We start from the raw sequence: 23,262 nt of genomic DNA, 5'->3' as shown, positions 1-23,262 counted from the left end.
TCTGTGCTTCTTTTTAAAAAACCTGTTAGTAAGCCAAAACCCTGTCTACTAGGGATGAGACTAGTTGATATCATGAATAAGCAAATTGCATCAAGATCTTTGGTGACTTTTAAGGGAATATTACTAATAAAAATTATTACATATTTGAAAGTTATTAAGAGAATAGATCTTAAAAGTTCTCACCACAAGAAGAAAAAAAATCTGTAACTGTGTATGGTGACAGATGTTAACTAGACTTCTTGTGATCATTTTGCAAAATATACAATCATCAAATCATTTTGCTGTACACCTGAAACCAATATAACTCTATATGTCAATTATACTTCATTAAAAAACAAACAAACAAAAAAGCTATGAGAGTTAATTTGGGAAACAAGGAATTCTTAGTACCCTCAAAATCATACCATGGGTCTGGAGATGACTCTTCCACATCTCTAGCCAAGGTAAATAGGGAAGAAGTGAAAAGTTCCTAAAAGGGATGTCTAAGGTAGCTGTGAAAATTAGTCTGGATTCACTAAGGATCTAAATGGAGTAAGTAAGGCATTAAACAAATAAGATTTCTAATCAGAATTGAAAGCACAACACACATAACTCTTACATGATTCTTCTTTAAATCACTGAACTTTACCCCCCCTTTAGACCAAGTCTCTAAAGGACATGATTAAATATATAAGAATAAAAAAATCTTTATGGTACAATAAACATTTCTGTGGCCTGAAGTATAAAATCAGTTGTGCAAGGCTGAACAATAGATAGAGTAAATCCTCCTTTCTTTCTTAGAGATTAATGCAGAGCTGTTGAATACCAGTTGCAACTTAATAAAGTACACAAGTGCCCTGTTTTTTAATTGCTCAAGATTTGACATGTTTTCTTCTGTTGAGTGAAAGTTCATGCTATTAGCTGTACAAAAAGCTACAAACATGCCTGGGTTACTTTACCTTAACAGAAGTAACTGCTCGCACATCAATGGCATATTCTCCATCACTCGTTCTAAATCTAGCAGGCTATTCCGAAAGTAACCATGTGGCTTCAATAAACACTATTCACTTCCTGTTCGAAAGAAAGAAAGAAAGAAAGATAGAGAGAAAGAAAGAAAGGAAGAAAGGAAGAAAGAAAGAAAGAATTAGTGTCTTCAGCAGTAATTTCCATCCCCTTCCCAAGAGATGTTTCAAATACTCTGTGATGAAATTATGAAAAAAAAAATAGAAAATAAGTTATTCTATGAATGTCACAAAATGGCAATGGGGAAGTCTCATAGCAGCCCTTGACCACCTTGGAAGAAGGTGAAATTTCTAAACATATGTTGAAAGGCACCAAGTAAATTTCTGTTTTGTTTTATTTTTTAATGGTTCAAGTGCCAATCTGAAAATTCCATTTTGAAGTTATAGCACGGATATCAAGATATCCTTTTTATTCTATGAGTGTACTTAGAAGAGGGTGGGCAAGTTTTGATGTTAAATTCAACTAGAGGATAAATTAAAAAAACAAGAAATGAAAAATGATGTAATACAAAGCTATTTAGCTCTGCCAGATGCTTCTGTAATAAACAAGGGATCTCAGCAAGTCAAATGCATGCCCTATTGTCTTCCCAATAGCTTCAGTTACAAGCTATTTGATGTGGAAGCAAATGTGGGCCCCAGCTCTTGACAGTTTTATAGCCCTTGGTCAAAGTTCTCAACAGTGTTTGGAGCAGGCATGACTAGGCAGCTAGATTACACATACTGACTTTCCACTTGCAGATACACAATATTTACTTTTCAGGGTGAGCCAGTATACAAGCTGACCAATTAGGCCACAGATTCTTTGCGCTTCATGAAAGCTAAGCAAAGACTGTGAATATAAAAGCCACAGAAATACATTCAGGCTGGACTTTCCTTTAATGTGTCCTCATATAATCTCCCAAAAAAGAATGCCAATGACCAGTAGTCTTCTACATCAGAACCACTTGGGTATAAAAAATCACAGAAAGTATCTCTCAAGTTGAAAGTTCTAGTTCTATGGCTTATGAACACCTACATTCAGCAGTAGATAGAACCAAATTTTAGAAACAGAGACAAAGTTTTAAAAGAAATCTGAATTCCTGGAGTGCCTGGGTGGCTCTGCCCATCAAGCATCCAACTCTTGGTTTCAGTTCAGGTCATGATCCCATGGGTTGTGGGATCCAGCCTCACAAGGGCTTCATGCCTACTGGGGAGTCTGCTTGAAGATGCTCTCCCTCTTCTCCTCCCCCAACTCGCTCTCTCTCTCTCTCTCTCTCAAATAAATAAATCTTAAAAAAAAAAAAAATTTTGAATTCCTCTAAGCTCCCTGTCCTTCAGCCTGTAATTCAAGTCCTTCCACAATCAACTGTATAATTTTTAAATCAGTATTTCCTTCAATGAATCCTTTCCTCTAGTCAAAGTGGTCTTACAATATCATGGAATGTGGTATATATTCCTACCTCTCTGCCTCTAATCAAACCATTGCCCCCCACCTAGAATGTTGTCATTCCTTCTCTCTCTTTCCTAGACCCCACACCTCCATCTACCAACTCAAAAACCCAGCTCCTCCATGATGACTTCTTGGCCATAAGGATTTCTCTCTTCTCTGATCTTCCTTAGCATTAACTGTTTATTTAACCATTTAATACTTACTAATGACCATCCTCATATCATTATATAACTTTTTATTTTAGCGTGTTTTGCCCTCCCAAAAAAGTTTCCAGTTACCTGTAGGCCACTTCTATTTGAGTGGCTACCATCTTGCAAATTCAAGAAATCTACCACCACGCCTATATTCTTCTTAAACTTCTATTTCCGGCACCATTATTCTTATATTTCATCTAGGCTCAAAACCTTAGATTCACTTTTGGGTCTCCTTACTCTTCCATACTTCCCATATTAAACCAGTCACCAGGGCCTGCAAATTCTAGCATTGTGTTATCTCCTATTACCAACCACTTGCCTTTCCCATTTCCAATGCCAACACCCTTGCTCAGGCCTTTATTTCCTCACCTGGGCCATTTCAAAAGATTTTGTCTTCTCTGTCTCCAGTTTCTCCATCTTCAGTCTAATCTAATCACCTCAGCCAGATTAATCTTCCTATATGTAGGTCTGAATCACATTACTATTCTGAGAAAATACCTTCAGTGGTACCTCAAGGCCTACCAAATAAAATATAAATTCCTCAGTCTGGAATGAACTAGGCGTAGTGTCAAGGATGCTGTGGTATGCCACCCAGATCTCCTCTCAGTACCAAAGCATTCAGCTAGATCCCCCAGATGCTAGCCGTGTTGGCTTCTGACAAGTCAGAGTTTAATTCTTCCCCAGAAATTGCCATTGACCAAAAGGAACTGTTTGGCCCAAGGTTTGCTTCCCCCCCAGAGGCAGACCACATTTAATAAGTGATTATTATGGGAATACAAAGGCCCAGCCCCCTTGTCTCAATTCAGGACAATTTTATACAGTTACACCAACTTCTATGTGGCATGTGGGATTAGCTGATCACCCTGCTGCAACTTCATTTCGACTCAACTTGTCCCTCTGTCCTGTCCTGCTTCCCTGACTCCCTCACAAGGGTTGATCCTACAAGCATTTCCCAATAAACTTCTTTTTTTTTTAAGATTTTATTTATTTATTTGACAGAGAGAGATCACAAGTAGGCAGAGAGGCAGGCAGAGAGAGAGGAGGAAGCAGGCTCCCTGCTAAGCAAAGAGCCCGATGCGGGGCTCGATCCCAGGACCCTGGGATCATGACCCAAGCCCAAGGCAGAGGCTTTAATCCACTGAGTCACCCAGGTGCCCCTCCCAAAAAACTTCTTGCACTGGAATCTTTATTTCAGAATTTGTGTTCAAGGAACCACCCCAAGACACCCAGCCATCATTCTTTTATATCTTTCACTCTTGTCCTTCTTATATCCTACATTACAGTCAAACTGAGTGATCTGCCATTCCTCATATATCACCACTTATTCATTAAAAAAAAAAAATCTACTGAATATCTAAAATGTTTCAGACTCTTTAAGAGGTATTGATTGACCTAAAGAGGTATAGACAAGTAAGCAATCCATTAGAATCAGTATGAACAGTGATTTCCCTGCTGAGACGCATGTGCTAGATAGGAAACAGCACACGCAAGTTCCTAGAGATAAGAAAACTCACCCGGTGAGTCAGAGAACTGCAAGTGCACTTCAAAATGGCTGAAGCTCAGGGAGCTTGAGTGGTGGTGGCAAGAGGCAAGAGAGGTCAGCAAGGCCAGGACAAGAAAGGTAAGTAGCCTTATTTAGGAAACTGGACATTGTCTTTAGAGCAAATATAAGATATTAGAGGGCTCGAAGGAAAAAAAAATCACACTGGTCATGTTTGTGCTTTAGAAAGGTTTATCTGGCAACACTATAGAGAAAGAATTAGCTGGAGGAAAAATCAAAGGTAGATGCTACTGTAGTCATTCAAGCAAAAGATGATGGTGAGCTGACTCAAGGAAGTGGCAGTGGAGATGAAGAGACCTGGGCAGATTCAGGAAATATTAATAAGTGACAATATAAAGAGCATGATAGTTAATCATATGGACAGTGATAGGGAGGGAGGAATCAAAGATTGTGTTTCTGACTTAAATAACTGGATGTACATTAACCACTGAGATGGGAAACACTGAGGGATGCAGAAGTGGGGAAAAGATGGTAAGTTCAGTTTTGGTCATGCTGGACATAAGGTATTTAAGTAAGAGTTGAATATGCAGGCATGCACAGCAGATATATAGGTCCGACCTTTAAGAGAGGAACCTGCCTAGAGGCAAAGACCAGGCATCAGGAGGATCTTATATGGTTATAGAAACCTGGGGGTGAGATTGAAAAAAGCTGTTAGAATAACAGGAGAAAACCTAGTAAAATGTGGTAACACAGAAGCCAAGAAAACTAGATGAAGCAAGTTGTCAAAAGGCATCAAATACTACTCACACCAAACAAAATAAACACCAAAAACAGTGTTCACTGATTGGAAATATCTCTGTACCTTTGCTCAAACTATTTGAACGACCAAAGAGCATAGAAATGTTTTCTATCTTCCGAGGATCAGCTCAAATTGATATTTACTGAATATCATCACATTACCTCATTTACTGACTAAGATTTTGAGAGTTAAAACTATCTCTTATGTATCTTGACTTCCTCCTCAGCTCATTAAAATGTGGATGTTGTACATTCAGGAAAAGAGCCAAATTTGAAGAGAAAATTTCTTTTTTTTTTTTTCTAAAGATTTTATTTATTTATTTGACAGAGAGAGATCACAAGCAGGCAGAGAGGCAGGAGAGAGAGAGAGAGAGGAGGAAGCAGGCTCTCCACCGAGCAGAGAGCCCGACACAGGACTCCATCCCAGGACCCTGAGATCATGACCCAAGCAGAAGGCAGAGGCCCAACCCACTGAGACACCCAGGCACCCTGAAGAGAAAATTTCATTGCAGAGAGTGTATGGATGTGTTGAGCTGGTCCACAGGTCAGAACTATTGCTTGTCCCCGTCAGGAGATGGTACTGCTAAGCCCATGTCCATGTAGGAAGAGTCATGAAGAAATACCCTTGATTGTTCAGAAAAGAACATGAGACAGTCTTCAACCTTATATTCAAACTTAGTGAATGAAATGATGGTGACAAGGCAATCCTACTTTTCCACTGTGACATTAACCTCTTGGACCATTTTAGAGCTAGATCTGGAGCAAAATGCCCACATCCAGACCCTGACTGACCCTCACCCCACAGAGAGCCCATGAGCAGCCACTGATAAGCAGGCATTCATCCATCATCTGACTGTTCATTTTTCTGAAGTGTAAACATCTAAAAAGGAAGGCCCATTTGAATAGGTACAACTGCCAACTTCACTTACCCCTTCATATTTAATGAGCCTATTTTGTTTTATGGGTGCTTCAAGCTTGCTGACAGAGAAGAGGCAGCTATGAATGGAAAACATGAAACAACTTGCTGAGCCCTCACTGTGAGTTTGATGACTTGCCTCATCGTGCCCTCACAGACCTACACTTCCATGATTTCCTTAATTCTCTTCAAATTCAAAGAGAAGAATTCTCTCTCTACTCCACAGTGTTGACATGAAAGAATATTTCAAAGCAGCTTGAGGGAGAGGCAGGCACCAACACAGTAACAGTTAACATGATAATAAGCAGTACATTTTGGAGACGTTTAGCCCAGACCTCCAGAATTCGCTGTACAGCTACAGGGCCAGGAGTCAATCTGCCCTTCCCCTCTCCCTGCCTAAGCAACATTCCTCTTAGGTTCTCAAGAGGCCTTGGCATTTAGAACATTAACAAATATTGACTCAACTCCCAGAAGAGTAGCTTGAAAATGGTGGGTCCTTGATGGTGGTGACACTCAACAATTGTAACAAATAGTCCTTTAAGCCATAGAGTTTTATAAGCGGAGAGAAGACAGAATAGTAAAGATGAAAGTTAAAGGTAAAAATTTCCAGCAGCTTCTATCTGGAATACTACCCAAAGAAACTTCAGCTCTGACAGATAGCCTCTCCTTTGCTGTCCTGCCCTCTGTTCCCTTGTGGTGGATTCAATAAACTTCTACCTCCTTAGAAGAAAGGAAGAAAGAAAGAAAGAGAAAGAAAGAAAGAAAGAAAGAAAGAAAGAAAGAAAGAGAAAGAAAGAAAGAAAGAAAGAAAGAAAGAAAGAAAGAAAGAAAGAAAGAGGGGCACCTGGGTAGCTCAGTGGATTAAGCTTCTGCCTTCAGCTCAGGTCATGATTTTAGGATCCTGGGATAGAGCCCCGCATCGGGCTCTCTGCTCAGCAGGCAGCCTGCTTCCCTTCCTCTCTCCCTGCCTGCCTCTTTGCCTACTTGTGATCTCTCTCTGTCAAATAAATAAACAAAATCTTAAAAAAAAAAAAAAAAAAAAGGAAGGAAGAAGGAGGGAGGGAGAGAGAGGGAAGGAAGGAAGAAAGGAAGGAAGGAGAAAGAAAGAAAGAGGTAGGGAGAAAGAGAGAGAGAAAGAGGGGGCGGGAGGGTGGGAGGAAGGAAGAGAGAAAGAGAGGAAGGAAGAAAGGAAGAAAAGAAAAGAAACTTCAGCCCAGTAAGAAGCTGGTAAATGCCTATTAACATTAAGTACTGAAGGAGTTTGGGTGATTCCCTCTTTATATCATCATTTTGTTATTTAATACTCATACTGTATTGCATACTTCACTTCTGGATGCTTTTACCCCTTAGACTGTGGTTTCCACTGACAAACCTGAGTGGGTTGAAAAGAGATGACCCACTCTACACTGGACCATCTGATAAGTGTCCAAGGATGCAAGACATCACTAAAGTGATGTATAAAGAGAGCATTTCAGAAAAGAGGAAGAGTATTACAGATCTAAAGCTTAGGAAGGAAATTACGGAGTTTGTCCAATGCCAGCATTTCACATGACTGAAAAAAATTTAAACAAGCCGGGGCACCTGGGTGGCTCAGTGGGTTAAGCCTCTGCCTTCAGCTCAGGTCATGATCTCAGGGTCCTGGGATCGAGCCCCACATCGGGCTCTCTGCTCAGAGGGGAGCCTGCTTCTCCCTCTCTCTCTGCCTGCTGCTCTGCCTACTTGTGATTCTATCTCTCTCTCTGTCAAATAAATAAAATAAAATCTTTAAAAAAAAAAATTTAAACAAGCCAAGATACAGGAGAAAGTTCTTTACCAAAGTCACATAGTTATGAATACCTTCTCATAATTAGTTTTATTCTCTGTGTGTTCCTACTGCTTTAATACCTGCAATATTAGATTCCTATCCCAATATAATAGTATGCTATATTTTTTAATCTTAGCAACCGATCACACACACACACACACACACACATACACACACAGAGCTGTCTAGAACTCCCTCATGAAGATCAATTAGACATAGAAAATGATAGGAAAGGATATTCTCCAAACACCAACTATATATTAAACTGAGAAGTCTATTTGTAATAGGCCAGAAAATTCTCTCCTGTAGCTGATAATAATAATAGTAATAACAAGAGCAACAACAATAACAACAGGTAGGATTTTTAAATCCATTGTTTTAATAATAATAATAACAATAACAACAACAGGTAGAAATTTTTAGATGTATTAACACATCTAATCCTGAGAACAGTTATGAGGTAGGACTATTATGATCCCCATTTTAGAAGTGAAGAACCCAGGACTGGAAGAGGTTAAGTAATTTTCCCACTTGTTCACATGTCCTATAGCTAATAAATGAGAAAACAAGAATTTCTAAGCCTAAACTGTCAGGTTCCAGAGCCTGCCCTCTTGACCATTATGCCATATTGACTAAGCTTAATATACACAACCATAAACAACATGCATGAGACTGATTTATAAATGATTTCCCAGAACTTAAAAATAAGAGTTTCATTCTATATACAAAATTTTAGATTATTCTTTTTTTAAAGATTTCTATTTATTTATTTGATAGAGAGCGAAAAACATGAGCAGAAGGGAGGGGCAGGGGGAGAAGGTGACTCCCTGCTGAGAAGAGAGCCCTACATGGGGCTTGATCCCAGGACCCTGAGATCAGGACCTCAGCTAAAGACAGATGTTTAACTGTCTGAGCCACCCCATGCCTCTAAGTTTTTCTTCTTTTTATAGTATGTCTTGGAACTGTTGGTCTAAAACAGAATAATTCAATGCTCATAATTCTCATGCGGCCTCTCCACATTTAATTTTGCCAGATAATTTTATGATAAATTAATGTAAGACTGCATCCAGTTTAAGAATTATAGCTATGCACTTATCTTAATATTTCTCAAGAATTTTAATTTTTTCTCTGGAAGATTGCTCTTTTTGATGAAACATTTAGCATCTGTATTTTTTAGTCATCTCTTATCACTTTTTCTAGTTAGCTCTCATAACTTCTCAGGGGAAATTATACTTGGTCTGGGAACAACCCTCGAAGATTATAAATGGGGTTACTTTCCTTTAAGAATAAACGAAAATTTCTGGAGCGCCTGGGTGGCTCAGTGGGTTAAAGCCTCTGCCTTCAGCTCGGGTCATGATCTCAGGGTCCTGGGATCGAGCCCCACATCGGGCTCTCTGCTCAGCGGGGAGCCTGCTTCCTCTTCTCTCTTTCTCTCTACCTGCCTCTCTGCCTACTTGTGATCTCTCTCTCTGTCAAATAAATGAATAAAATCTTAAAAAAAAAAGAATAAACTAAAATTTCCAATGATTACTACCCATTTTACCAATGGGAAATTAACTATAACCTCAGGTAAACTCTTTTTGAAATAAATCTGAATTTTTTTTTGAATGATCATGATAGGCAACAGCTTCTTGTATTTTAAGCTGTTCAAAATTTTCTAAACTGTCAAATTATAAATCACTATCATAAATTACAAATTAAATTCACTACCAAATTATAAAATAATGTAATCAAGTAATTATAATTCAATAGAATTTATTAAGTGAGTGTAATATGAACTAAAAAATCAGTAACCATCCTAAACAAGTATCCATATTATTTATAGGCAGAAATAAAAGGGTTACTCATGGACTAAATGTGAAAAGTCAACCTTTTCCTAGCTATTCCTTTCCAAGTAGCATATTGACCCCAACAGTTAGTTTTTCACTCACCTTAAAATAAGATAAAGTAAAAATCTGATTTGAAAAGAATGAAAACTAAGCATGCCTATCATGAACAGGACCTCATATTAAATGCTGATAAGATATACTTAAAAATGCAAAAACAGGTCCAAAATAATTTTATCCACCTCTTGATCTTATCATTTTCACTCTGGGCTGTAATGACCACATTTTTACAGATAAAGATATACCAAAGTGGGATGCCTGGGTGGCTCGGTTGGTTAAGCTGCTGCCTTCAGCTCAGTTCATGATCCCAGGGTCCTGAGATCGAGTCCCACATCGGGCTCCTTGCTCAGCAGGGAGCCTGCTTCTCTCTCTGCCTCTGCCTGCTGCTCTGCCTGCTTGTGTTCTCCCTCTCTCTCTCTCTCTCTCTCATAAATAAATAAATAAATAAATAAATAAATAAAATCTTTAAAAAAAAAGATATACCAAAGTAACTTAACTAAAGAAGGGAAAAATTTATATACTGAAAACTACAAAACATCAAGGAAAGACATCAAACAAGACACAAACAAGTGGAAAGACATCTTGTGCTCATGGATTAGAAGACTTAGTATTAAAATGAGCTACAGATTCAATGCAACCTGTATCAAAATCCATAAGACCTTTTCTTCAGAAATAGAAAAACAATTCTACAACTCATATGAAACTACAAAAGACCACAAATAGTCAAATAAATCCTTTGAAAGGAGAACAAAGCTGGAAGCATCACATTTTCTGATTTCAAAATATGTTATGAAGCTATAGAAGGCAAAACACTATGGTACTAGCATAAAGACAGTTATATAGACCAATAAAACAGAATAAATCCCAGACATAAATCCACAAACATACAGCCAGTTGATCTTTCACAAGGGTGCCAAGAATACACAATGTGAAATGATAGTTTCTTCAACAAGCATTGTTGACAAAACTGGATATCCATATGCAAAATAATAAAATTGGATCCTTGTTTTATATCATAGAGAAAAATCAGCTTAAACATAAGACTTAAAACTGTAAAACTCCCAAAAGAAAACATAAAGGAAAAGCTTCATGACATTGGTATTAGCAATTATTTCATAAATATGACACCAAAAGCACAGACAATAAAAACAAAAATAAACAAGTGGGACTAATTACACCAAACTAAAAGCCTTCTGCATAACAAAGGAGATAATCAACAGAGGAACAGGCAACCCACAGAATGGAAGGAAATATTTGCATAGCATGTATCTAATAAGGTATTAATCTCCAAAATATATAGAGAGAATTCCTTTAATTCAATAACAAAAATAAAAACTACTAATTTGATTTCAAAAATGGGCTAAGGACTTGAATAAAAATTTCTTCAAAGACAACATACAAATGGTCAATGGGTGTATGGAAAAAATGTTCATCATCATTAATTATCAGGGAAATGCACATCAAAACTATATTGAGATGTCACCTTACACCTGTCAGAATCACTATTACGAAAAAAGAAACAAGCGAATAAAACAAGTGTTGGAGAAGATGCATAGAAATTGGAAACTTTAGAAACAGTCAACAAAACCAAGATAACTGACAGAATGGGAGAAGATATTCGCAAATGACATATCAAATAAAGTGCTAGTATCCAAAATCTATAAAGAACTTATCAAACTCAACACCCAAAGAACAATAGTCCAATCAAGAAATAGGCAGAAGACATGAACAAACATTTCTGCAAAGAAGACATCCAAATGGCCAACAGACACATGAAAAAGTGCTCAACATCACTCGGCATCAGGGAAATACAAATCAAAACCACAATGAGATACCACCTCACACTAGTCAAATGGTTAAAATTAACAAGTCAGGAAATGACAGATGCTGGCAAGGATGCAGAGAAAGGGGAGCACTCCTACACTATTGGTGGGAATGCAAGCTGGTGCAGCCACTCTGGAAAACAGCATGGAGGTTCCTCAAATAGTTTAAAATAGAGCTACCTTACAACCCAGCAATCACACTACTGGGTATTTACCCTAAAGATACAAATGTAGTGATCCAAAGGGGCACGTGCACCCAAATATTTATAGCAGCAATGTCCACAATAGCCAAATTGTGGAGAGAACCTAGATGCCCATCAACAAATGAACGGATAAAGAAGAAGTGGTATATATATACTATGGAATACTCTGTAGCCATCAAAAGAAATGAAATCTTGCCATTTGCAACGACATGGATGGAATTAGGGGGTATTATGCTGAGTGAAATAAGTCAATCAGAGAAAGACAATTATCATATAATCTCTCTGTTATGAGGAATTTGAGAGGCAGGGTGGGGGGTTTGGGGGGCAGGGAAGGAAAACATGAAACAAGATGGGATTGGGAGGGAGACAAACCATAAGAGACTCTTTTTTTTTTTTAATTTTATTTATTTATTTGACAGAGAGAGATCACAAGTAGGCAGAGAGGCAGGCAGAGCGAGAGAGAGAGAGAGAGAGAGAGAGAGGGAAGCAGGCTCCCTGCTGAGCAGAGAGCCCGATGCAGGACTCGATCCCAGGACCCTGAGATCATGACCTGAGCCGAAGGCAGCGGCTTAACCCACTGAGCCACCCAGGCGCCCCCATAAGAGACTCTTAATCTCACAAAACAAACTGAGGGTTGCTGGGGCATGGGGGGCGGTAGGGAGAGGGTGGTTGGGTTATGGACATTGGGGAGGGTATGTGCTATGGTGAGTGCTGTGAAATGTGTAAGCCTGATAATTCACAGACCTGTACCCCTGGTGCAAATAATATATTATATGCTAATAAAAAATTAATTAAAATAATAAAAAAGAAAGAAATTGGGACCTTTAAACACTGCTGGTACAAATGCAAAATGGTGCAGCTGCTATGAAAGATACACTGGAGGTTCCTCAAAAAATTAAAAATAGAGGGGCACCTGGGTGGCTCAGTGGGTTAAAGCCTCTGCCTTCGGCTCGGGTCATGATCCCAGGGTCCTGGGATCGAGCCCCACATCGGGCTCTCTGACCAGCAGAGAGCCTACTTCCTTTCCTCTCTCTCTGTCTGCCTCTCTGCCTACTTATTATCTCTGTCTGTCAAATAAATAAATAAAATTTTAAAAAAAATTAAAAATAGAACTACCATATGATTCAACAATGCCACTTCTGAAATTATATAAAAAAAATTAAAATTAGGATCTCAAAGAGGTATGAGCACTCCCATATTTATTGAAGCACTATTCACAATAACTAAGAGGTAGAAACAACCAATGTCATTGACAAATAAATGGATAAAAAATATGGTATACAATGGAATACTATTCAGTCTTGAGAAAAAAAAAGAAATTCTGTATTATTTGACAATACAGATGGACCCTGAGGACATGATGCTAAGTGAAATAAGCCAGACACAGAAAGACAAATACTATACAATTCTACTTGTATGAGATATATAAATGAGTCAAATTCATGAAATCAAAGATTGAAATGGTGGTTACCAGGGGATAGGGAAAGGGTGAAATAAGTTATTAATCAACAAACATAAAATTTCAGTTAAGTAAGATGAATAAGCTCTAGATATCTGCTCTACAATATTGTGTCTATAATCAACAATAATGTATTGTACACTTAAAATTTGTTAAGTATATAGATCTCATGTTAAGTGTCCCAACCACAATAAAATTTTTTAAAAAAGAAAACATGTCTCAGTTTTAAATACTTGAGGTTGGGACACCTGGGTGACTCAGTGGGTTAAAGCCTCTGCCTTCAGCTCAGGTCATGATCTCAGGGTCCTGGGATCCAGCCACGCATTGGGCTCTCTGCTCAGCAGAGAGCCTGATTCCACCTCTCTCTCTATCTGACTGCCTCTCTGCCTACTTGTGATCTCTGCCTGTCAAATAAATAAATAAAATCTTTAAAAAAATAAAATAAAATAAATATTTGAGGTCCTCTAATAATTTGTGCAATGCTTAGTATAACATCTAAATAAATATTTTTGACATGAAAGTCTGAACACCTCTCCCCACAAAGCGTCATCCTACCCCCAAAGCATTTCGGTGGCTTCCCACTATTTCTAGAATTAAAGACAAAAATCATCTATAACAGGGCCTTTGAGTCTCTGAATGATCTGGCCTCTGCTGCCCAACCTTGTGTTGTCCCCCACACACACCACGGCTGCCCACCCTCACTTTATTCCCACTACACTAGCTCTCTCTCTGTGTTCCTCTTGTTACAGAGTTCTGGCACTTGGACCCTGGCCCTAGGGAACTGCTCACCTCACTCTCAAACCAACTTCTATTCTTCCTTCAGACCTCTTCCCATCTCACAACTATGTCAAACCCACCTATTTTAAGTTCTAGTAGTTCCATGTATCCCCTTTTTTTTTTTTAGCATTTATTCCTGATACCATTTTAAATATATTTCTATGATTATGTGATTATTGCCTGTCTTCCTCTGCCCTGGATGCTATACTGCATGAAGGTGGGAGTCTTATGTCTGGCTTTACTCACCCTGGTTCAACACTGAGTAACAGTGTGCCTGGAATAGAGTAGGTGCACTATGTAACAAGTATTATTTTGACTCAACAAAATGAGTAGATTTGAATTTATGCTCACCACTTGTGACATAATTTTGCAGTATTTCTTTTTAGTAGCTCCCATATTGGGCGAGTTTCCATATAGGCAGCAGCTTTCTCACACCAAATAAAGATCTCAACCCAGGAATCCAAGGAAGGGCTTGCAATGCTACCTATATCAATGACCTCTGGTGCCCCTGAGAGGATTTAAAATTACCAACAGGTTGGGAGAGCCAAGGTGTACCAGAGAAAGAAGTTCTGCATTAGAAGTTCATCCTTCTACAGTGTGCCTTGTGAGTTAATCTCCCCTCAGATAATAAAAGGATTTCAGGCTATCTAACAATATTGATTTGAGCTAACTTTTTTATGGCTTGGAAATTTTTTTGTCTGTTTGTTTTTCAGCTTAGCATAACTTAACTTCAAACTATAATATTTAAGTTGGAGAAGCTAAACGCACAAAAAGAGTATACCTGATACACTAACCCCAGGAGCATCTCTTCATAGAATCATGGCATCCTAAGGGTGGAATGGACCTAAGAGAGATCATAACCCATCCCCTTTCATGCTCGCAACTCCGAGTCATTCTGTGCCTCTCACTGGTGTATTACCAGGAGCCAGGGCAATCTGTTCCACATAGTTTGAGGGGATTTGGAGGAGAACTTCATGAAATTTCTGTGATGAAAGAGCAAAGAAAGCTGTGTCTCTACAGAAAGATCTAGAGAAATTGGAAGGGGTGGTACAGAAAAGGGGGGATATGTGGAAATGGGACTTGGGGAATGAATAACAGGAAAAGGAAGAACTAGAGAAAATAGAGAAAATGAAAAAACAATAAAAACCAAATTCTGGAAACATGCACAAATTGAGATAGCCCAGGATATGAGTCAGAAGAGGCTTGCTAAAAAAAAAAAAAAAAAAAAAAGACAACCAAAGAAAAATAAGGAAAATTAGAATGGCTTTGCTGTTTTTGTTATTATTCTCTTACCAGTGGAAGTTTACAGTTACCAAACAAGGTAAAAATTAGAGATGTTATAATGTACGGTATATCTGGGGCGAATTTTTTTTAGATAAAATACAGTAGTCTGAGGATATATGCAAATCATATAAAGAGATTCAAGATGCAAAATAAAGCATACCTTACATTTGTTTTTAAAGAGATTACTGTGAGCAGCTAAGAATATTCCCTCCAAAATGTTTAATTTTTCCTGCTCTTCACCAACCTCCTCACAGTGTGTTCACCCACACACCCTGATGTTAATGGCACATAAACTTTCATAAAAATCAGTAATAAAAAATATATGAGCACAGAAGTTTCCTGATACTGGCAAGACTCCAATCCACCTATAGTCCTGGGCCTGCTCCACTAATATAAAGAAGCCAGTTTGTTCTCAAGTCAGGAATGGGGAGGGTGCTACCAGCCTTAATTTGTATGTACTCATGTCCTCTCTGTAAGGAGCAAGATGTCTCCAACAGATTACTTCAGAGTTGTCATATGAGATACTCCTGCAAGGTGTATAAAGTTCTCCTTGACTAACCAGTTTTCAACCAAGCAGTGACTGAAGGATCAGAATATTTGGAAAATCTGGCTTAATGTATCTGTGACCCACAGCAGCGTGAGGAAAGGATGTATCACTGCATGGGTGTAACATCTGTAGTAGGGAAACCATCTCTTAGGACAAGAAATTTATATGCAATATAGGACACTCTGCACCTGAGGAAGATCTAATGCTCATCAACAATAAAGCAAATAGACATTATCTCAAAAACAAAAACAAAAACAAAAACTCTTTGAAAGGGACAAGTTGCAGATCATATACAATCATCTTAGCTGGAAAAAAAAAAAAAAAAGTCAAAAAAGGAGGCACAGTAAGTCCCTTTCTGCCAAAGACTAACTCCCTGGGAGGGGCTCCCAGAGCAGTCTTCAAGTCTGTTGACTTGTTTTTTCAAGCCCTTAATGTAACTTGCAGCTACATTGGTTTGTTTTGTTGTTGTGACATGGTCTCCATAGATGTGCATTGAAATTGTGCCCAGCTGCACTGAAGCCAAGAACCATGCAATCTGGAGGGTTGTGCAAGCAAGATTACAAGGCTCCAAGGTATCCAGTGTCTGAGCTGCTCATCTCTTCCGCTTACCTCGAAGTTTGGCTTGTCCAACTGGGGCAACGAATGCTGCAATGGGACTGGATCCAAATGCTTTAAGATAGTGACTACATTTTCAGAGAAGAAATAGAGATTTATCTCGACATAGGGCTTTATTTGCACGTCTACGGGAATGGTCAGTGACCACCAGGACCAGTTTAAGTGCCCGATTATTTTTAGTTGCCCCCTTTCCTTTCTATAGGTAGCCCAGTTTGGTAATTTTTACTCCTCTCAGGAGTCCATTACCCTCATGTTTTCTTCATCTCCCATCCCTCTCAAGAAATAACTTGATCAGCTCATTCACATGAGACTTAGCGAATAAAAATACAGGACATCCAGTTAAATTTTAATTTCAGATAAACCACAAATAATTTTTAGTATAACTATATCCTATGGAACATTTGGAACCTACTTATAGTAAAATTATACTTACACTAAAATTAGCCATTGTTTATTTGAAATTCAAATTTAACTGGTTGTCCTGCATTTTATGTAGCAACTCTACACTAAAGAGTAAATGACTCATATATCTTCACTTCTCCCAAGGATATTGACTTAATTTTAACTTTGGATCAAAATTCCATAGCTTAAACTAATTAATAATTAGGATTTTTAGCAACAAACTAGAACAGAGATATATGATATATGGCAAGCAATCACTTATTATGTCCAGCCTTGAGGAGTTATCTTTTTTGAAATTGGAAAAGATTATAATTCAGAGACAGAAAGCATAGCTTGATTCTTATCCTCTTGAGCTTAAGGTTACTGATCAACATTTAGTTCAAATCAGACAATACGATTGTTTATGTTAACTGGTGGTCTATTCTTCCAGACTTCAAATATACAAGCCCCTCCCCCCAAATATCTATTCCCATAGCATCTTGTGTAGCTAAAGATACAGGTGGTGTTAGTTGAGTATCCTAGGGCCTCAGCTCACACTCCATCACTGAAGACTTTTTACCTGCCATGTCTATTGACAAAGCCAAGTATGAAATATATACTCTTCAAGTCCTCAGAAAACCTATAGTCAGGGTCAGGGAAAAAGAAGATTTTTGAAAAGAATGGTAATCAAAGAGAAAGTGGAGAGGATAATGGAGTAAAAGAAAGAAAATTAATTTGATCTAAAAAAAAACAAAACGTAAATAAGGAGTTAAGAGAATACCTGGGACAACCCAATGAGGTAGAATAGGTGGTTGCTTAGTGGTGTGAGTAAAGGATCTCCAAGAAGAACCCAACAGATGAACTCATTTAACATCCACTCCAACTTCCTCCTGGAATGCCTTCCTGTGTATTACAGGAAGCTGGTAATTAAAACTGCTTTCTGCCTTTTTCCATGGCTTCCTTGATACTAGGGTTCTGGGTAAAACGTAGGCTCCATCATCAGATTCACTTTCAGAATGTGATTGGAGGCTGAGTTAAACAAGAGAGAGGCTGAACATGAGGCCTCATCCTGCAGATTGAGTGCTAACACCCCAGTTTAGCAGAAGTGACTTGCCCACCACAGCTTCTCCATTTAACAGGCAGCATCCAGATCAAGGCAAGCACCGCTGTTCCTTTGATGGCTCGGTGGTGGTGTGGCTTTGGGATTCATTTCTGGAAGCTCACCAGCCTAGAGTTTGTTTCTTCAGCCCACAGAACTGTTCTGTAGAATACTGAATACCCTGTCATTAATGCATTTCACCTTAAGCTAGCGAGAGCGGGGTCTGTGCTCTGCAACTGAACACTAACTGATACAAGCTGCCACTCCCAAATATCTTTTTCACTAGCCTAATGGTTCTCAACTGGGAATAATTCTGTTCCCTGCCTAGAGGATACTTGGCAATGTTTGGAGACATTTTGGTTATAACAACTGGAAGGCGAGGATACTATTGGCATCTAGTGGGGAGAGGTCAGAGATGCTACTAAATGTCCAGCAATGCACAGAGCAGCCCCCACAACAAAGACCCGTCTAGTCCAAAATGTCAGTAGTGCCGAGATTAAGAAAATCTTCCCTAGCCCAGCATCCCATTGGAAAATTGATCATTAAAAAGGCAGTATTTGGGGCACCTGGATGGTTCAGTTGGTTAAGCATCCAACTCTTGATTTTGGTTCAGGCCATGATCTCGGGGTCCTGGGATGGAGTCCCACATCGAACTCTGTGCTCAGCACAGTCTGCTTGGGATTCTCTCTCTCCCTCTCCCTCTGCCGCTCCCCTTGCTTGTGCTCTATATATCTCTCTAAAATAAATAAATAAAATCTTTTTTTCTAAGGCAAAATTTGTAATATTTTGGTTTAAAAAGTACCTTTTCATAGTGCAAATAGACAAAAAATAACAGGTAAATTTTTGCTTTTATACAATATAGTAATAAAAATTACATACTCAGGGCACCTGGGTGGCTCAGTGGGTTAAGCCTCGGCCTTTGGCTCAGGTCATAATCTCAGGGTCCTGGGATCGAGCCCCACATTGGGCTCTCTGCTCAGCGGGGGACCTGCTTCTCCCTCCTCTCTGCCTTTCTCCCTCTCTCTCTGCCTGCCTCTCTGCCTACTTGTGATCCCTCTCTCTCTGTCAAATAAATACATAAAATCTTTTTTTAAATGTTATTCTTTATTCTATGATTTTCGGATTTTAGTATTTCTGAAAGCATGCCATGACCTAAAATTAAGGTGTGCTTTTAATGTAGTGATATTTTTTCTTGTTCTTTTTTCTTTTTAATAAAAAAGCTGTTTTGTTTTGTTTTGTTTTTAAGGCTGTTATTAAATCTATGGTATATGTTACAACTTAACATGTCATGTCTATTGACAAAGCCAAGTATGAAATATATACTCTTCAAGTCCTCAGAAAACCTATAGTCAGGGTCAGGGAAAAAGAAGACTTGTAAAAAAAATAGTAATCAAAGAGAAAACAGGGAGGAGAATGGAGTAAAAGAAAGAAGAAAATTAACTCTATCTAAAAAAAGGTAAATAAGGAATGAAGAGGAAACCTGAGCCAATTCAATAACCTGGAATAAATAGTTGCCTAGTGAAGTTCTTGCCTAGTTCCTAAAATCAAGGAACAAGGATAATGTAACCTGAAAGCAAGTTTGCCCAACCTGTACATGGAGGAGAATCACTGACAGTGGGCAAGGGGTACCGTAGCCTCAACCCCAACTGCACAATAGAATCCCTGCAGTGCTTTTCATTGGTTTGGGTGTGAGGTCCAGACATCGGTGTTTTTTCAGTGCTGTTTGCAACCAAAGTCAAGAACCACTAACTTCAGGGCACTTCAGTGGCTCAACTGGTTAAGCATCTGACTCTTGGTTTTGGCTCAGATCATGATCTCAGGGTCATGAGATCAAGCCCTGCATTGGGCTTCATGCTCAGTGAGGAGTCTGCTTGAAATTCTCTCCCTCTGCCTCTGGCCCTCCCCCTGCTTACAGTCTCTCTCTCTCTCTCTCTCTCTCTCTCTCAAATAAATAAAATCTTTTAAAAAAAGGACCTCTAATTAAGAGCATGATGAAAAATTTGGACCCCTGAAGATGGAGAAAAGGGGAGGAAGATGAGAAAAGATGAGCAAAAGTGACAGCACATAACCAGACACACTGCAGAACCTTACTCTTCTGCCCCAGACCAGACCTGATTACTACTGCCAAGCAACCTGCTAACACCCTAGACTTACAGCTCTTTAGTAACTTTCACAAGCTCTCTGGGTCCCCAAAAAATCACAACTAGAGAATTTAATAAGGGATCCTGACAATATAAGCAAGACGCTTTTATCTACTCCAAATTTGGCACATATTCAGAAGCAAGATGTATCTCATAAATATATTTTCTTTAACTTGTAAACATCTCATTCTCCTACAAAGTCTAGCTCCTGCCTTGAATGAAGAGGTGCTCAGTAAAGATTGGCTAAAGTGAATTAAACCCACTCCCTAAAAGTGCTAGTGACTTAAAATGTATGGAGAAGAGATAAAAGCCCCTTTTAAAAGGAAAAGCAGAAATTCAAGAGCAAACAGTAAGGGAAGACAAAAGAACTAGCCATTCCAACTACTTCCTTTCTCCACTAGTGGGAAGAGATCTACATTGGTCCAAATAACTGTCACCTCAGAAATTTGTTATCACTGCCAGCCCAACATGCCTACTATTTCTATGCTAACATTTTAAAGTCAAAATTGACACAATAAATTTTGCTGTATCCCCAGTTGCCTCAAGACCCAGAGTATAGACTTCTAAAGCCAGACATTGGGTAAGATCCTGAAGCCACGCCATTACACCCAAAGGGTGTGTTTAGGTGACATGCCATGATACTGCAGAGGGGTTAATTTTAAGCAGTAGAGTCTGAAACCTCCCTCTATCTCTTTAGAAACAATCACTCTCATCATTCCAGCAGAGTCAGTTTTCCCTTGCTTTACATTTATTTATTCGGAGACTTCTAAATATATGCTGGTCTGTTGAAACAGCCTCTGGGCCCAAGTACAATAAAAACATTAATTAAAATACACAGTTAGAAACACCCAGCAGTGAGCCTGGAACAGCATCAAATGAGCTCTGCCATTTAAGTGTCAGTCATAGAAGATAAAGCCAACTCTAAGTGATGTGTACTACCTTCCCCCCAACTACAGCCCTCCCCACACCTGGCTCTTCTGTAGATTCCTGACCAGTGATACTGATGTAGGTCCTCTCTACTGAGAGATGGCCACAACCAATTATTGCATTTCTCTACTAAACCCTGATTTGGCATGGTCTCTACCTGCTTCTCCTTTCATTCTGCAATGAGCTAATGAGAAATTCACAGAATCCCCAAATTTGGCAGAGATCTGGGCATGGGAACCTTACATAACTGTTGGGCTTTGGCAGGGCAGGACCCGAAGGGCTGGGTGCCCTCTGCTGAAATGTGCCCTGCAGTTTGTGGGCAGTGTAACTCTATTCCTGAGGCCATCGGTCCACACTCGGTTCTGACTGTGAGCACTTCTGAATGCAGAGGTGGCAGCCGAATTAACAGAACACACAATGGAAGGGTCAAAGGGACTACATAGGGGATAGCATGGATTTCAGACAGTCTATACCATCAAATTTAGGGAGGGCCCATTAAAAAATGAGTTCTCAACCTTCACTCCTGTGTGACATAGATGATTCCCTAAATTCCAAATTTGTTCACACAGCTAATAAGTTAATCAGTGAAAGACAATTATCATATGGAATATAAGAAACAGTGCAGAAGATCATAGCGGAAGGGAGGGGAAACTGAATGGAAAGTCATCAGAGAGGGAGACAAACCATGGGAGACTTAACTCTAGGAAACAAACTGAAGGTTGCTAGAGGGGAAGTGGAAGGAAGGGGGGATGGGATATTAGGTGATGAGAGGAGCACTAGGTGTTATATGAAACTGATGAATTATTGAACTCTACATCTGAAACTGATGATGTACTATATGTTGGCTAGTTGACTATAAATTTAAAAAAAAGATCTTGCTATATGCAGACATGTTCTGTCAAGGGTACATATCCAGTGGGGGATGCCATCAATGGGTAATACAACTTCATTAAAAAGTTATACCCTTTTCTTAAAGGTTTGCAAGTTAAATAAAAGCAAAAGATCTTGGCTTCGTTCTTTAATGTATGTTTTTCCCACAAATCTCCCATCTCAGAAAAACAAGAAAAGAAATTTGAAAGAAAACAATAGCAGATCAATGCTAGGTAGGAATAGTATTTCAAAAGTGGTGAGAACATATTTGTTGTTCCACTGCATTCTGTATTATTCATTTCTCTCTTTTTTTTTTCTTTAATGACAAATGTGCCCATATCTTATTACAAAGAGGTTACCACCAAAGAAGATAAAAATGCCTTTTATCATGCATCTGGACTAAATTATATCTCTGGAACCCCTTTTCAATTAGCCATGGTGTTTTTCACAATTTTGCAATTTCATCATGTGCTGTCTGCTACTACATTCTGAAGTGCCAGGCTGGTACCTAAGAGGAAAAATAACATTTTCCTTCACTTTTAACCCACATTCTGACTTCTCATGCTGAATTCAATCCTAGCTAATTAGTCCAAGAGCAAGCAACTTTAACCAAGATTTGGTATTACTTTCCTGTTTCTGAGAGCTGGGCTTCCCCCGAATGTAGTTCTCTTGTTACCCTTTGCATTTTAAATAAGCCATTTTGGAGCATGGCTCTTGTTTTTTCTTTAATACATGTACCCCTTGGGACTGCACTGAAGCTTGTGATGGCTCTCTGCCGGCAGTCAGGGCAACAGAATGTCTACAAGATCCGGCTTTGTCCTACAGTTGGCATCCATTGTGCAGTCCCAGCTAAATACAGAGATTGCAGGTCAATTTTCTCACAAATTCAGGGTCCCTGGTATCCCAGCATAGAGTTCTGAATTTCACTTAGTTTCCTCCATTTGTTTGTTTTAAACATGTAGTGACATTTCCTTTATTGTTAGTTCCTGGAGTAAAGTATTCCACAAAAGTCAATTTTTCGGATAACTAAAGACTTTGTTAATGTAAAGGTTTGGTACAAACTCTTTCTAAGATATTAAGTAGTTCACTTGGATCTCAAACAAATTATGCTAAATGTATTTGACTTCCTCTTGGTGATTTAGGGTCATCTTTAAACTATCAGTTATAAAATAATAACAGATGCATAGAATTATTCCCCCCTCCATTAAATAGGCCACTATACTTTCTTGGTTACTTTGGCAAGTTTTTATATTTTTATTTCTATGTCATTCCATATATCAAACTTTCAGTGTTCACTTTGCACTGATGTTCATATGTCAGCCCCTAGAAGCAAACTACAGGTTTATTGCTTCCAGCCTGCGGGTGACTGGAAACCCAAACAAGTTTGTTGACACAACATCTCTGTTAAAAGTAAATTAGTTCTGGATGGTATTCTGAGTCCCAGCCCTCTCATATAAATGCATATACAGCATCTATTCTTGTTGCTCAAAGTCCTTTGAGCTCTTCATCAGCTCCTTATCTGTATCTCAGAGCAGAGAGATTAATTGTCCATGGGTATTGCACAGCCAAATTCAGAAGTCAGCAATCAATTTGTTCACTCTCAGAAT

At 38.9% G+C, this 23,262-nt stretch overlaps 1 long non-coding RNA gene across 3 annotated transcripts in view; it reads right to left on the bottom strand.

Moving 5' to 3' along the window:
* The window catches only part of LOC308348729, a 297,221-nt gene that overhangs the window by 132,502 nt on the left and 141,457 nt on the right, over positions 1-23,262 (bottom strand). For all 3 annotated transcript variants that reach the window (XR_013967380.1, XR_013967381.1, XR_013967379.1), the window contains exon 5: positions 939-1,050. This is a non-coding gene — a long non-coding RNA (uncharacterized lncRNA). Of the gene's footprint in view, positions 1-938; positions 1,051-23,262 lie in introns of those variants that run through there.

This window comes from Martes martes (genome assembly GCF_963455335.1).
Source record: "Martes martes genome assembly, chromosome: 9".
Classification (NCBI taxonomy): Eukaryota; Metazoa; Chordata; class Mammalia; order Carnivora; family Mustelidae; genus Martes; species Martes martes.
This window is presented reverse-complemented; position numbering and strand designations above follow the sequence as displayed.